This window comes from Aotus nancymaae, unplaced genomic scaffold (genome assembly GCF_030222135.1).
Source record: "Aotus nancymaae isolate 86718 unplaced genomic scaffold, 86718_ANA_hifiasm-v0.15.2.pri h1tg000099l, whole genome shotgun sequence".
NCBI classification, from domain to species: Eukaryota; Metazoa; Chordata; class Mammalia; order Primates; family Aotidae; genus Aotus; species Aotus nancymaae.
Genome location: NW_026988514.1, coordinates 5,070,914 through 5,086,791, shown reverse-complemented (window position 1 = coordinate 5,086,791; position 15,878 = coordinate 5,070,914). Strand labels below are relative to the sequence as shown.

General features: G+C 41.5%; 1 long non-coding RNA gene across 1 annotated transcript; it reads left to right on the top strand.

Moving 5' to 3' along the window:
* The first annotated feature begins 349 nt into the window (after positions 1–349).
* LOC135271942 (uncharacterized) lies at positions 350–15,522 on the top strand. Its single transcript, XR_010340067.1, has 3 exons — positions 350–1,003; positions 7,100–7,269; positions 7,735–15,522. It is a non-coding gene; the product is annotated as an uncharacterized LOC135271942 (long non-coding RNA).
* Positions 15,523–15,878: the final 356 nt, after the last annotated feature.

Genomic DNA, 15,878 nt, shown 5'->3' with positions numbered 1-15,878 from the left:
TTAAGCTCCACAGGCAAATGAAGACATTCCTTCTGTCGAATGCATTCAAGAGTGGGAGCCTCTTGTAAATTCATTTACGTTTTAGTTCTGTGCAATTCTGAATTCTTTAGTAGGGCAATGCTATTATTATTGAATTAGCAAGATGCAGACCAATGCTGAATGAAACATGTTTTCTAACTTGTAGCTCAGAAGGATTTGGCAATATTGGTATTTTCCTCTTTCTCAACTTTCCCAGATTTTTGGCTAAGGCATCTGTGTCCTCCATGTGCTCCTTGTTAGGACAATATTGCCCTTGTTTTAGGAGGAGTGCTTCGTGCTGCAGTCGGAACTATGATGTGCTTTCTTCTGGCACCATCAGGGCACCTTCCCAGAGCTCTTCAAGAAATGCATGGAGGGCCAGGCTGCCTGAGACACTGACAAAACCCCCTTTATGGGATCAGAGGAGATGGAGCATTTGGCATTTGACAAGACACTGGTTCACGTGATGAAGTCACATGGACTTTTGGAAAAGAACCCACTGCACTGCAGATGTCCAATGCCTGCCACAGCACATGAGTCAGCAGGGATGAACACTCTGAGTGAGTTCTGAAGCACAGAGGTTGGTGTGAGTTTAGAAAGAAAAGCCTGATCCTCCCACCTCGTGGGAATTCCTATTGTGGTCTCAGCCAGGTAGCATCCATACCATTTAATAGATTTATAACAGCAGTTCTGTATCAGAAACAGCAAGCTGGTCTGTGGTCACTGAGATTCATGAGGTCTCAGCTCAGTGCCACTGGATATCTGTGCACCAAACTGGGGCATAAAGCATCGGCACTGCCACCAGAAGCTATGAAGGTAGAGCCAAGATCACTGGACACCAACTAGAACAAAAGAACACCATGAGAAAACAGGGTACTCTACTCAGCGGGGGCTGCCATGACAAAGTACCAGACTGGGCGGCTGAAACAACAGAAACATATGTCTATTGCAGGTCTGGAGGCTGGAGTACGAGAGCAAGGCACTGGTAGGTTTTGTGTCTTCTGAAGCTGCCCTCCTTGGCTTCTTCTTATACCTTCTCCTATATCTTCCCATGATCTTCCCCTACATCTTCCCTGTATCTTTACATTGTCTTCCCTTGGTATCCTAATCTCCTCTTCTTAAAAGGACACCAAGTCATATTAAATTGAGCCCACCTAACAATCACATTTTAACTTAGTCACCTCTTTAACGACACTATTTCCAAATACAGTGACATCCTGAGGTTCTGAGCATTAAGATCTCAAAATACGAATTTGGGAGAAACACAATTCACACCACATCAATGAGTAAAGAGGAATTTGACACCACCTACTTTTCCTTGACCACTTCCCAGTGATGGGGAAGGGCTAAGATTAGCTTCATGCCCCAGCATGAGGCACCATAGTTGAATATAATACCAAAAAGCCGTTGAGATCAATAAGGCAACTCATACAAACACCTTCACCTTCCTTTGCTTAGCAATGGCTGTATTCCTTATTTCTATTTACGTATCTTACAGTAATTAGTAGAACTTCCAGAAAGATGGTAAATCATAATACGTACCCTTCTTTGCATCTGATTTTAAAAGCAATGCTTCAAAAATTTCACTATCACGGGTGCCCACAAATGAATTTTATTAGCTATTTCTTGTCATCCTCATTGATCATTTAATACAGTTCTTATGAGAACATATGTTGAAATTTAATGAATGCCCCTTTGATAGTTTTTGAAATTAATTTATATTATTGGCCCTTTGGCTGGTTTATTTTAGATAGTCTACTAATGGACTTATTTTTAATATATCAGCAATTTATTCCTGAGGATAATTTAGACACAGACTGTTATTCCTCAAATAAGCGACTGAATGCCATCGGTAAGTCTTCAGCTTAGAATTTTGGCCTTGCTATTCATAACTGAAGTAAACCTAAAGTTTTCTTCTTATTTTAGTCTTTTCAGATTCAGATGCCACAGTCATACTAACACAAAAAGAAGTTTGAGAAACTTTTTACATTTCTCTTCTCTTTACACAATGTAAAGATTATCCAAACCTCACAAGCTTAAAAAAAATCATCAATATTGCCACCACAGAGACATTCTCACCATGTGCCTTTACCCTCATCTCTATAACTATGATTCTATTCAGGTTTAATGATTCTTTAGTTAATCACAGTAATTTCTTTTTTTCTTCTAGGAAATAGTTAATTTTAACCAATTAATGTGGATATAGTCTTCATATTTTCTGGTAAAATTTGAAATTTATGTCTGTGGTTAGGTACCCTTTTTCTTTCTTGGTTTTTCATATTTATGCCTTCTCTCTTTATTTCTTCTTTTATACTAGTCAAGTATATTCATATAACTGGGGTTGATGTTTCCCTAACATGCCAGCTCCTGCACGTGTCTAGTTGTTAGGAAGCCCTTCAACGGCAGGGATGATGAAAGAAACAATGGGCCCATTGCTCTCTGGCTGCAGGCTCAATGAGTTCAATTTCATGAAGTTCCATGGGATGCAGACTTTGACAAGCTCCACAAATTACTCTGACGCTGTTGTTTATGAATCACATCATCCTAGATTGCAAAGAAGTATGTCACTGTAAATATGGGACACATTAGTATAAAGCCATAAATTGGTGTTAATACCCTGAATGATCTGGACAATTAAGGACAATTTTTTTTTATTGTTCTCATCTGATGAAAATAAGCAGAGGAATGGAAAACAATCCCATTCACATTGAATTGTAGAGCCATTTTTGGAAGCTATAAAAACAGTGGAAGAGAAAAGAATCACTGAGGTGGACTTTTAGGGACTTTGCTTTTAACTCAACGAGGAGCAAAGGCAAGTATTTTAAAGAAGAGTACACTCTAATGATAATAGTTTCAGTGCTGATTACTTATCATCTGATGCATCAGTCAGAACACCATAAAGGGGAGGACCTAAAAATAAATGCGTTGCTTCTGTTCGGGGAGCACTCTGACCTAGGTGTCCTGGCACACAGTTGCCTTAGTGCACATCAGCAGAGCTTTACTTCCTGGCATTTATTGTCAAGCACCTTCTGAGCCAGACCCTGTCTTGGAAGCTGAGGGCGTGAAGATGCATAAAACACAAGCTCATACTATTTGCTTCCCTTCACTGCCCTTCATCAGCTTGCAGGGCACAGTGTTTCCCTGGTGTGTGTCCCTATTTGTGAGACGTTTGCCAGGTTCAGCATCTTCAGTCCACATCCACTGTGGTCAGCACTTGTCCTGCTCCCATCTCCATAAGACATCCTACTGTCTCGTGTCGGCATTTCCCTAACATGCTCTCAGGCAAGTATCCTGACCATCAAGCTGAGAGAGGACTTTTCGCCCATCATCTTGGCTCCCCTCCTTGTTTGTCATGTTTATAATAGTAACCTGAACTGGGTTCCGGTACATAAACTTTCTAGGCTTTAGTTTCTTCATCTCTCTTTGTAAGTTTGGTGTATATTTCATGTAGCTTTATGGTATGGTAATTTTTTAGAATGCTATGTTGCCAGGGACAGATGTGGAGCTCAGTTGCTGGAGCCCTGCCAGTCAAGACTCAGGGTGCAGATGTGACAGGGCCTGGATGAGGCATCGCTTTGCTGCACGCAGATAGCAGGGTTGAGGGACTCAAGAGCATACAGGTGAACACTCAAGGTGATGAGATTTCTGATCATGATGGTGTTTGCAAACAATGTCTAGCGATGTAGCTTTGTGAATTAGTATAATCAAATGGGATTGGTGATTTAATTAATAATAATAAAAATGCAAACATGTTGGCTCTTCCCTGACACATCCATTACAAGCAACACTGCTTGGACTCAAGATTTGCGTTCCTCTCTGTGGGCTTAGGACAGTGGGCTTGACACAGGAAAAGGGCACTTTGAGTGAACTGACATCTATGAGTGGAAGAAGCTGCTTATCTCAATCTGTGATACCTGTGAAGCATTGTATCTCTAATCTCACAAGGTCTGGGAAAATGAGGGGACTCAGGATTTATGAAATAAGAATGATCACACTTAACTTACAACATTATTGAGAAAAATGATTATGAGAGTATGTTCTAAACTGTTGGTAAATTGCTGAGAAAATGTGAGGGACATGTTTTACCTCCTTCGCAGGGAAACATTCTAAATAGAACAAGACTTCTAACCCCAAACTGATAAGAACATCAAAACAACTCTTTCTGGTATATCTGGGCTGTAAATCTTTGAACTTCGGACCCAAATGAAATTCCATCTCTCACATTTTTTAATGAAGTCAAAATAAATGCAATTACCGAACAGAAGCCAAAGATCACAGGAGGTTATAAGTGGAGCGAGGGTATGGTCAACACTGTTTGTTTGCGTTCTGGCTCTGTTTTCTTGCTGAATATTTCACTAATGGGAGGCTGCCAGGGGGCAGGGATGGCCCTTTCTTCCTCCTGATGGATGTCTGCTGCTGATTAAATCTGAGCTGGGTTAGCTGCATGGTGACTGGGAAATGTGAGACCCTAATGAGGACATAGGCAAGTAGAATGTGAGAGATTGAAGCCACAACATATTCTAATCCCCCAAGTAAGGGATTTTTCCAAAGACCAGGCATTTGCTATGGAAAGCATGTTCAGGAATACCCTAATAAGCACAAAGCTTTCCATGCTCTCTCACTGCATCCATCCTCCAAAGACCTTGAAACCCACAGTTTTTTCCTTTCACCCAAGTGAAGGCCAACATACAAATGAGTAGCTTACCCCATGGGAGGTCTATTCCTTTAGCAAAGCTGGGACTTACAATTAACACTCTGGTTTGTGATTAAATCTGCTACTCTTTGCTTGTAATATCCGTATCATCGGATTTTTCACAAAATCATGATGGCTGCTAAAACCAAAGAGGCAACACAGAGAGTAAGTAATTAGCCAGGACCTATTTCAGCAAATCCGTTTCTTAGAGAAACTGTCTTGTTAGACCACAAGCAATTTCTGCTGGTGTTAAGTCGCGTTCACTTCCATTAAGCCATATCATGTATTTAGGGTAAACAGTCTTGGTGCCTCCTGCCAGGGGTCTTTGTCAATATTCAGTTGCAGTTGGGTATAATGAGTGCCCACGATCAAAAAGAAATTCAAAATAAGGCTAAAATATGAGATTTGTACCGTGAGTGCACTTGTGTTTCACTTCCACACAGGTAACTCTCCTGGCTTTGATATATTTCTGAACTCTCTGACACTCATAATTTCTCTTCAAGACAAAGAATGATGTTACTCAAGAAGAAAAACAACCAGGCACAGTGGCTCACTGCTGTAATCCCAGCACTTTGGGAGGCAGAGGTGGAAGATCGCTTGAAGCTAGGAGTTCCAGATCAAGAGTTAGTAACGTAGCAACTCTGTCTCTACAAAAGAAACATTTCTTTTTAATTAGCCAGGTGTGGTGGTGCATGCCTGTAGTCTCAGCTACTGGGGAGGCTGAGGTGGGATGATCCTTTGAGCCCGGAGGAAGAGGCTGCAGAGAGTCATCATGGCACCACTGCACTCAACAAAGTGAGACCTTGTCTCAAATTAAAAAAAGAAAAATGATAAAAAATAGAATGATTTCAGCTCATGTTTGTGCCCAGTGGAACTGCACACACTAGGCTGCTGTCATCTTGCAGACTATGCTTCCTTACCCCAAACGCAGACCACAATCAGCGGCCAAGCGACAGACCCACACCCACTGTGTTTCCAATGAGGCCAAGGTGGCTTTTCAATCCCAAAGGAAGGATAGCCGATGACTTCGGTTTTCCTGTGCCTCACTTAGACTGCCCTTGGGAAATGTGTGTGTGGGGAGTCCTTCAAATGCATCTGTTGTTTATGTTAACTTGTGAGCTGTGGGAAAGAGAGTCGTGCCCTCCCCAGCCATCCTGCCCAGCACTCCCAAATATGTGCAATACAGGGAGTAAGATACTTTTTCCTGATTTCATTGCTAAATTTTTTGCTTCTCTGCTTCACCAAGAGAAGTCTCCAAGATAACTGTCGACTTCAGTGGGTGCTGGGCAGTCGAGTCCTATGTCCATAGGCATGTTGGTCCCCTTCAGCTGGCAAAGCCACAGAGCAGTGGAGAGCCAAGGCCACTAGAAGCCCAGGATTGCCACAGTGGGCAGGACTGTCACTTACCGACGTGGATCTAATTCAGGACTAATGACCTTGCCGATGGGGTACACAAAGCGTTTCCATCCTTCTTTTTGGGCTTTGTTCACAGAAAAAAGATAGCACAGAAATACACAGGAAACCAGCTTCTAAAAGTGGCTCTCAACTCCCCCTTATTTTTTTCTTTTAAAGTAAAAGGTCTTAGTGGCAATTCGCTGAGAGTTTGAATAATGCGTACTAGGCTTCTGTGTAGGGAGCAATGAAGAAGTAAAAGACACTGTGAAGGAGAATGCTTGGCTGGCTAATGTATGTGCCTGGTAGTGTACACATTCTGATTTCAGCCCCCTAAAGCAATATGTTCATATTAGAACTCCTGCTATAAAATAATGACTGAACTGCTCTTTTTAAGAATTGAGGTAGCTATGTCACCACATAAGAACCACAAGTGAGCTGTTGCATTTTGGCACATTCCTACCCAGGACACACAGGCAAGACGTCTAGCTGCTGGGGATGGAAGTAGAGAGTTTTGGGAGCAGAAAGAAAACTTACAGGGAGGTTGCTAACTAGCTGTATTTGGTGGAACACAGCACTCAGGGTTGAAAGAAACATGGTTTTGCAGTTAATCGCTAATATTTGAAAATCCAGAAGCTTTACATAAGAATCCCAACTTTCACTGCCTCTTGGAAGAACATCTGCTTTCCCTCTGGCCCAGCGCTGGGACAGGGAAGAATGATCTTCTTTGCTAGGCATGCTCCCTGCCCAGCCCCTGCTTGCTGTCTCCCACCTGTGCACATGTGAGTCTTAAATAAACCTGACGTCTGTTGATCTTCACAGCCCACCCCTGTTATACAGCCCAGCACATAATCACACCCACCTCTAATCTATCCCATGAATGAAAGGGTCTGCACCACATAGGAGAGAGTCAGAAACTGGCAGAAATGTTCTGACTGAAACCTTGCCGGAGCATAAGTCCCTCCTGAATTCCAATCACATGTGCTTGTCTTAAAGCGCTGACCCTGGAGGCCTGGCATCCTCGGTGTCGCCAGGACTCTGTCCACCGTGTGGCAAGATGATCTGCAAACATTTCACATCTCCCTGTAAGCCTGAACCCCCAGCAGACACCGCACACCGCACTCTCCACAGAACAGCGACTGAGTGTCCAGTCCAGTGGCTCATGAGTAAGTATTTGCTGATGATATTTTTAAAGACGGATATCCCTACTCTGTCCTTAACTCATAGCTTTGAGAGAAAAACATAAAAATTTTATTCAGTCCTAAATGTTAGGAGAATAACGAGCTGAAAGTGGGTTTGGAATTATTTAAACTATTCCCCAGAATCTCCCTGGAGAAAGGCTGAAACCGAAACACCCTTAAGGTGTTTGGAAACCGTGATCATTTGAAATGCCACTTTGTGCCTAATCCATTTGACTTAGGGAATAAAAAGCTAAGTCTGGTTAAACTCTTGAGAATGAAGCCAGCTCCAAAACCAAATCGGTTCTCTCAGATAGTGATCTGCATTACTAACAAAAATGAAGAATTTTTGCTTAAGTTGGTTTGTAATTATTAGATGTTATGCAATAAAATTCTAGAAAATTTCCCCTCAGCTTATTTTACCTTTTACTTGTTTATGTTAATCTTTGGCAGGGTGTGGAAGGAGGAAGAAACATGGACTCTGCTCCGTGATAAATGAGTCTGCCCCGGGGGCACAACACACCCCCTCCATGGCCTCATTAATCACCGCTCCACTGGGCAGACAGACTGGCAGTGCTGGAATTTGATCCCCATTTCACAGATGGGGGGCCAAGGCAGCAGGAGGTTAAGTGAATTCTGGAGACCACACAGCAAGAGCGTGGGGGAGTGCAGCCTGGCCACTGCCCCGAGCCCCCAAGGTCCCCACAAGACCCCTCATGAAGAAGCAGGGACTGGCAGGAGGGCACCAGTGGGGAGCACTGGACCTGGGTGGGGCTGCAGCAGGATCCCCGAAGGCCTGGCTTCACACACCTCTCGGCTTGGGGCTTCTACCAAGACACTTCTCCAAGTGCCCCTTTCCCTGCCTTTAAAAGAGCTGTAATAATACAGTCACATTTGACACAAGATCCATTTATTAATAGAATTTCCATATGGAGAGTCTCCGGCACATTCTGGACATTCAGGAATGCCGACTCTTTGACCCTGTGTCTTGCCCACAATAGACGCCTATTACCTCCTCTTATTCCTGGACTGAGAAACTGTGTGTCCCCCATGCACCCAGGAGGCCTGGGGAGGATAGGCAGGGCCAGTGTGTGCTGTCTAAGGCTCTGAGGGAGCCTACAGGGTTTCAGCCATATCCATTTATGACACTGAGAAATCACTGTGATTATAAACATCACCTTCCCCCAAAGCCCCCACAAATCCCTGCTACTTACGTGCTCTTTGCCTGTCCACATTTATGAGAAGTGTTTTCTTCCTTTATAAAGAGACCTCCCTATACAGCAGATGAATAGCTTAGGCATTCTGCTTCCTGTTATGTCACATTACTTAGCAAAGAATGTCCTATTTCACCACTGATCCCAAACTAAACTTGAATTGCTTTTCAATATTATTCATAACAGTGAGTTAATAACTGTGAATCAATGTCTGGTGTTGGCTATTAAAAGAGAGACAGTGAAGCAGTGAATAGTGAATAGAGAGTGACATGTAAAACCCACTTGTCTGTTAAGATCGGAAAGCTTGCACGGCCTGTGTAGGGGACCCGTGGAGGTCACCTCAGTCTCTCAGCCTCCTGCTGCAGGCCCCACACCCCCTATGTCTTTCAGCCCCTCCCAGGGCCACCCCCTCCTCCTCGCCCTGCCCAAATTCTGGCTCTCAGCCTCCGTCTCCTTCCCGGGCAGTGCTGACAACCTTCCAGCTCTGACTCCTTGCTTATCCATTCCCTGCCTACCCCCTACACCATAGCCAGAGCATCTTCCACAATGCAAATCCCACCCTGTCCCCACCCTGCTTAAAGTCTTTAGTGACTGTCCTTGCCCTACAGAAGGGGCACACATCAGTCTCCCAGAGCGGGTCCCACCTCCCTACCATGGCTGCTTCCATCCTACACCCCACCTCCCTCTGAGCCCCCGGCACTCTCCCCAGCCGCTAGTGCTCATCTCACTCTAGTGCCTGTCCACCTGTCTCCCCAGCTCACCATCATGCATCTGGAGTGGCCATCTCACTGCTTCTGACATCTCTGGCAGCTCCCCTTTCCCTCCTTAGAGCCTCTCTGGTACCCCTCATCAGCGACTAATCCTCTAAGGGATCATCTTTATCACATGCCTGCTGGTCTGTAGTGCTTGGTGGCTTCACTGTGACGCTAAGTTGAATTCATTTTTCTTCATCCTTGTTGGGACGTGATATGCAATGCCAACTGAGGATTTATCATGTCTGGAAAGTTCTCAGGTGTGACAACTTTGAGATGCATCTCCTATATCCTCTCTCTTTTCTACTTTCAGGACTCCTCTTAGCCCATTAAGATCTTCTTTTGTTATTATTATTTTTTGAGACAGGGTCTCACTCTTGCAGGCTGCAGTGCAGTGGTGTAATCACAGCTCACTGCATCCCCAACCTTCCCAGGCTCAAGTGATCCTCTTGCTTTGCCTCCCAAGTAATTGTGACCACAGGCATACACCATCACACAGGCTAAGTTTTGTATTTTCTTGTAGAGACAGGGTCTGACTATGTTACCCAGGCTGGTCTTGAACTCCTAGGCTCAAGCGGTCCTCCCATCTCAGCTTCCCTAAGTGCTGTGAATACAGGAATGAGCCACTACACCCTGCCCTGTTAGGTAGGGGCTTCTTATTCTCTACTCAAACTTTGGTTTGCATTTTCTATCTCCAGTTTCTTCAGTTTGATCATGCAAGCAACAATTTGTCTTGTTTTTTTTTTGTTTATGTCAGTTACTTGATTTTTTTTTCTGGAAATGCAAACTGATTAATTTTCTCTTATTTGATTTGTTTTTCCACACAGGCTCTATTATTCCATTTCCATTTCTAGTCCTTCTTTTATCTCTTCCCTTTCATGCATTAGAACACGCTTATTTTTAGTCTCTTTCAGATAGATAGAGTATCTCGAGTTCTTATGTGCTATTTTCATGTGTGTCGTGTCTGCTAAGTCTTTCTCACAGTTGATAGCTTTCTCGTGTAGTTTGTAATTCTTATTTTAAAATTCATGTTCCAGGGGAGTTATTTATCTCTGGGTGCACTGGGCATCCTGGACTGTGGAAAGTTCCACAAAGAGTGGCTTAGCCTTTGATTTTGCAGGGCACCTGCCTAAGTCCCATTTCATGCTAATTTCTGGGGATTCCCATACCATGTGGGAATATACACTTGTGTTCCCTATGGCCTCTGTACCTGACCCATGCCTGATACTTGACCCATGCCACCCTCCAAGCTGACAGTGGCTTTATCCCTACTTCTGCTCTGAGCTTCCCTTCGTGGAAGGACAGCCCTTTCCGAGTTCCAGCTCTGAGTAGAACGTCTCAGTTCAGCTTCCAACCTTCTGCAAGTCCTTGACCCCACCTTCCGTCCCAGCAATGGCATTTGGTCCCCAGCCCCAAGCAATGAGCCTGTCTGTCCAGATGACTCTGCCCCTCTGCCGGCCAATGCATCTGACCACAAGCTTCCTTTTCTAGCTTTAAGTTTCCTTTCCATTTCTGGCATATGGAGATTTTTCTTTCTTTCTATTAAGTTCAGTTATGTGCCTGAAAAGACTTTATTTTGGTTTCGCTTATTCAGGATTTTTCTACTTTTATAGCTGGAAAGTACCACACAATGGATCTATCCTCTGTTGCATGTACTAGAACCTTCCCAATGGACTCTGTGGGCCTTCGATTAGGGCATATGGTTTATTCAGCATTCAGCACATGCCTGCAATGTAGAAGATATTTAGACTTTTAACTACTGAATAAGTAAAAACCCAAGATGAATCTCATCTTCTCCATTTGGCAGCCAGATCTTAGGAAAGCCATAAAATCCCTCTAGGCCTCAGTTTCTTCATTGTCAATTCAAATGAAAGCAACTCTTCCCCTTGCTGCCTCACACAAAGAATGGATTGTGAAAAGCAATGAAATAACGTTACAAAAGAACTTTCAAAACTTTTAAAGAGCTAAATAAGTAAAATTACTAACATAGTTATTGTAATCAGGCAAAATAATACCATTCACTTTTTTTCGCCAGAATACAGAGAACAAGAGAGGACTGCACTTCTGTGGCTTCTGCTTGGGGACATCAAATGCCTAAAGTGACATCATGAAGCAGTCCAGAGAGCTCTGGGATGCTTAGCACATTTTCCTTAAAATATAGACCCTTCAGCTGAGCACAGTGGCTCACGCCTGTAATCCTAGCACTTTGGGAGGCCGAGGCGGCTGGATCACCTGAGGTCAGGAGTTCGAGACCAGCCTGGCCAACATGGAGAAACTCCAACTCTACTAAAAATACAAAAATGAGCCAGGCATGGTGGTGTGCACCTGTAATCCCATCTACTTAGAAGGCGGAGGCAGGAGAATTTCTTAAACTCAGGAGGTGGAGGTTGCAGTGAGCTGAGATCATGCCATTGCACTCCAACCTGGGCGAAAAAAGCGAGACTCCATATATATATATATATAGATGGAGGAAGGATATATATATCCTTCCTCTGCACTTCTGTATTCAAATATTTCATAAAGCAAAGCTCAAACTTCTCCCTTTACACTTGGTTCTGCCACTCATCCTGTCTCTGTCCAGCGTTGGAGGAAGGTGAATTCAGTGTTGGCAGCCTCGCTGAGAGTCACCATCTTATCCTAAGCAGCAGTTCTCTCTCTGGCCCTTGGTTTCTGCTTCAATCTATCTAATGGCTTACTTTTTTTTTTTTTAACCACATACTTATTGAATGCCAACCATGCAACAATGAGCCAAGAGATATATCTTGTCTCACCTTTGGGGCTTAAAGGTACTGGTGGTGTGGGAAAAAATTCCACAAACGTGTTATCAGTGGAAGCCTTTGCTATAAGAGTTTTTTTCCTTAGATTCACTTGTTCTAGATCTAATCAAACACTTTTCAATAAGTCAACAGAACTCTCTTCCTAAAACACTGTCTTCCTTTTTCACCTTAACTCTGGCTTCTCTCCCATGCATGCTCCATGGCTTCCTGACCTGCTGCCTCTGCGGTGCTGCTGCTGCCTCCACCACTCTCAGGTCTTCCAAGTCTCCTTGGAGCACAAGGCTGAGCTCCTGTCCTCTGCACGTCTTCTGCCCTCTGCATTTAGTGGAGCTGGTGCCCTTCTCTTCACTTCAGCAGGTGAGGTTGTCTGTGCCTCTCTCAGCTCTTACACCTGTCAGACACTGCATTTAGTTAGGCAATCACCTTCTCCTACATTCGAAGGTTTTTGTAAACTGAGCCTCTATTTTCCCTATTTACCTTGGCATCCCCATAGAACCAAGCATAGCATCTCACTTAAAATTAGTACCTAGTAATATGTCCAGAGGTTAGTTCAATTTGGATGTATATGTGGTAAGTTTTCAATGCAAAGAGAACCATAGGGAAAGAATAAAACAATAAAATAAACAAAATGACAAAACTTCATGCAATAATAAATGAAGCAAAATCAAATTAAAATTGTTCATTAATCAGTACTACAAAGTGATCATTGGCAATTTGTTTCTTTAATCATGAGAATACCTTAGAAAGATCTTAGCCCATTGCTTTGAATCCAGGGTCCTAAGAAATTTTTTCACTGGACTCTGTACGTTCTTCCTGCAGTATCACTTTTCCTATTGAGCAGATGCACAAATCAAAGCACAGAAAGGAAATGTCATGGAGGAAACATATTCCCTGGTGACAGTCAGAGCCAGAAATAAGACAGAGGCATTTGTAACTCACCCTTTGGCCAATGGCTCACACTGCCTTTGCACAGTAGTGATTGTCATTAGCTATGAAGCACAGAAAGTATAGTTCCTGGTTGTCTGTGAACAATGAGGCATTTCAGATCAACATGGGAGGAGGAAAAACATGGGATTGATAGCTAATATGCATTCATTCATTTATTAGCTCTCAAATATTTGGTATGCATTACAATATGGGGGATGAAGGGATGAAGAGGGAATAGATGTTTCTAACAGAGGGTCCTGACGCAGGCAGTCCTTGGACCACCCTTAGTGAAATTGAACTAGATGTGCACAGTTCAACGAGGAGTGAGCCAGATCTGTTCACTGTTTTGCAACTTTTTTTTTTAACTTTAAAAAATATCTTGCAGATAGTTCCATATCAGAACATATTGGTGCCTATTATTATTCTTTATACAGCTGCAGAATATCTCATATCTTTTAGCCAGTCCCCTGGTGATGAATATTTAGGTTGTTTCCAAATGTATACTAGATTTGAAAAAGAGAGAGACAGAGAGAGAGGGATCACATTGATATTTTTGTACATTCTTTATTCCACATATGTGCCAAGAATATCTTAGAAGTGGAATTTCTGAATCAAATAACATGTACTATGTCAATTTTTAATAGATATTTCCAGATTATTCTTCATAAAGGCTGAACCTGACTATGTAGTTTTAAAACAATATATATTTACTTGCTACTAGGAATAATAATGCATTGTTTTAGTTTCCTTCCTTTTCCATTCTTTTTGCTAAGTTATTTTTTTAATTGCCTCATAACACTGGATAGAACCTTTTGAGCAATGCTGAGTAGAGCCAGTGAGACAGACATATTTCACCATTATCATGTTAGCCCCTTTCATGTCAATGAAATTCCCTTGTATTTCTAGTTTGCTGAGAGTCCATTTTCTAAATCAGAAGTAAATGTTAAATTTTGGCAAGTGCTTTTACTGCATCTATTAGGATAATTATATGTTCTTCTTTTATTCTGTTAATGTGATAAATTATACTGAATGATTTTAAAATGTTAAACCAACACACAATCCTGGGAAAAACCCTACTTGTTTACGATGTTTATATTTTTATGTCTTGTTGGATTCATTTGTTCAATTTTGCTAAGAATTTAGTGTCTGTGCTCTTAAAGAACATTGTATAGTTTTCTTTTCTTGTAATGCCTTCGTTTGGTTTTGGTTTCAGAGTTACACTGGCCTCAACAGTGTGGGGCGTGTTCTTTCATTGATTTCGTGTTTGCGTAACATTGGTATTTTTTTCTCTAACATCTGATAGAACTTATCAATGACTCTCTCTAGGCTCAGACATTTCTTTTTGTGGGGTTGACAGTGAATTAAAATGCATTTATTACTAAAGGTCGAAATAGAAAAAAATTGAGAGCTGCTCTAGAGAAACACACATGTACACAAAACATGTACAAGAATGTCCATAGAGTGATCTGCAGCTGGGGGACAGTGGAAACCCACGAGCCTGTCATTGTCAGTTTGGGCTCCTTTAACAAAGTGCCATCAACTGGGTAGTTTATAAGCAACTGAAATGCAATTCTCGCAGTTCTGGATCAGGTGCCAGCCTGACTGGGCTCTGGTAAGGTGTCTCTTTGGGGCCATAGACAACCAGCTTCTTGCTGTGTCCTCACTTAGTGGAGGAAGACTCAGAGATTTCTTTGTAGGAAAATTTTTGATGATGAATTCAATTCTTTTAATATATATGTAAGTATTCAGATTTCTTACTTTGTCTCTTGTCAGTTTTGGCACCTTTATTTTTTTTACAGAATTTGTTTATCAAGTTGTCAAATTTAATTGTTTAATATTATTCATTAAGTCTTCTAATTGTCTTTTTGATGTTTTCAGATTTATACTGATAGGCTCTTTATTATTTCTGATAATGGCAATTTGTGTTTTTGTTTTGTTTCGTTTTGTTTTCAAATCTTACCAGGAATTTACCAGTTTTATTCATTTTGCCAAAGGGCAAAGTTTGGCTTTGTTAAGTTTCTCTATTGTGTGCCTATTCTCTGTTTCATTGATTTCTGCTCTTTGTTATTTTATTCCTTGTACCACTTGGGCTTTACTTTGCTCTTCTCCTTTTTCTAGCTGGTTAAAGTAGAAGTTTAGATCATTAATTTATTATTTCTTTCTTTCTAGAATAATCATTGAAAGCTACAAATTTCTCTATAGGCACTGCTTTTGTTACATTCCACAAGTCTTGATTCATTTTATTTCCCTTGTTATAGAAGTTAAAACATTTTCTAATTTACCTTGTTATTTCTTTTTTAATTCATGAGCTATTTAAAAGTGTGTTGTTTATCAAGCATTTGAAGGTTTTCCAAAAAATTTTAAAATCAAGTTGAATCCTGTTTTGGATTTTATTATTTCAATTTTATTATTGAATAATTTTATTATTTCAATTCTTATAAATTTATTGACCATTATGACTTAACAAATGGTCTCTTTTAATGTGTGTTCCATCTGCACTTTAAAAGAGTATGTGTTGTGCAACTGTTTGATGTATTATCCTATGAAAGTCCATTAAATCGAGTGCATTCATTGTGGTTTTCAAATTATTCAAAATATCCTTGATGATATTTTGTGTTTTAGATTTTATCACTGTGTTAAAAAACCTCAAATATGAATGTAAATTTGTCTAAAAGTCTTTTAAATCAGTTTTGCTTCATGTGTTTTTGAAACTCATATTAAGTATATAAACATTAATGATTGTGGTATTTTCCTGATTGATTAATAATTTTATTAGTATCTCTCATAAGAGGTACATCCAGAATGGTGGAGCAAGACCCTCCTAAAATACGATCATCCTAAAAGCAACTAGAATTTTTATAAACTATGTCAAAATTAACTTTTTCAGAACTTTGGAAATTAACCAAAGGCCTAAAACTATGCAAGGA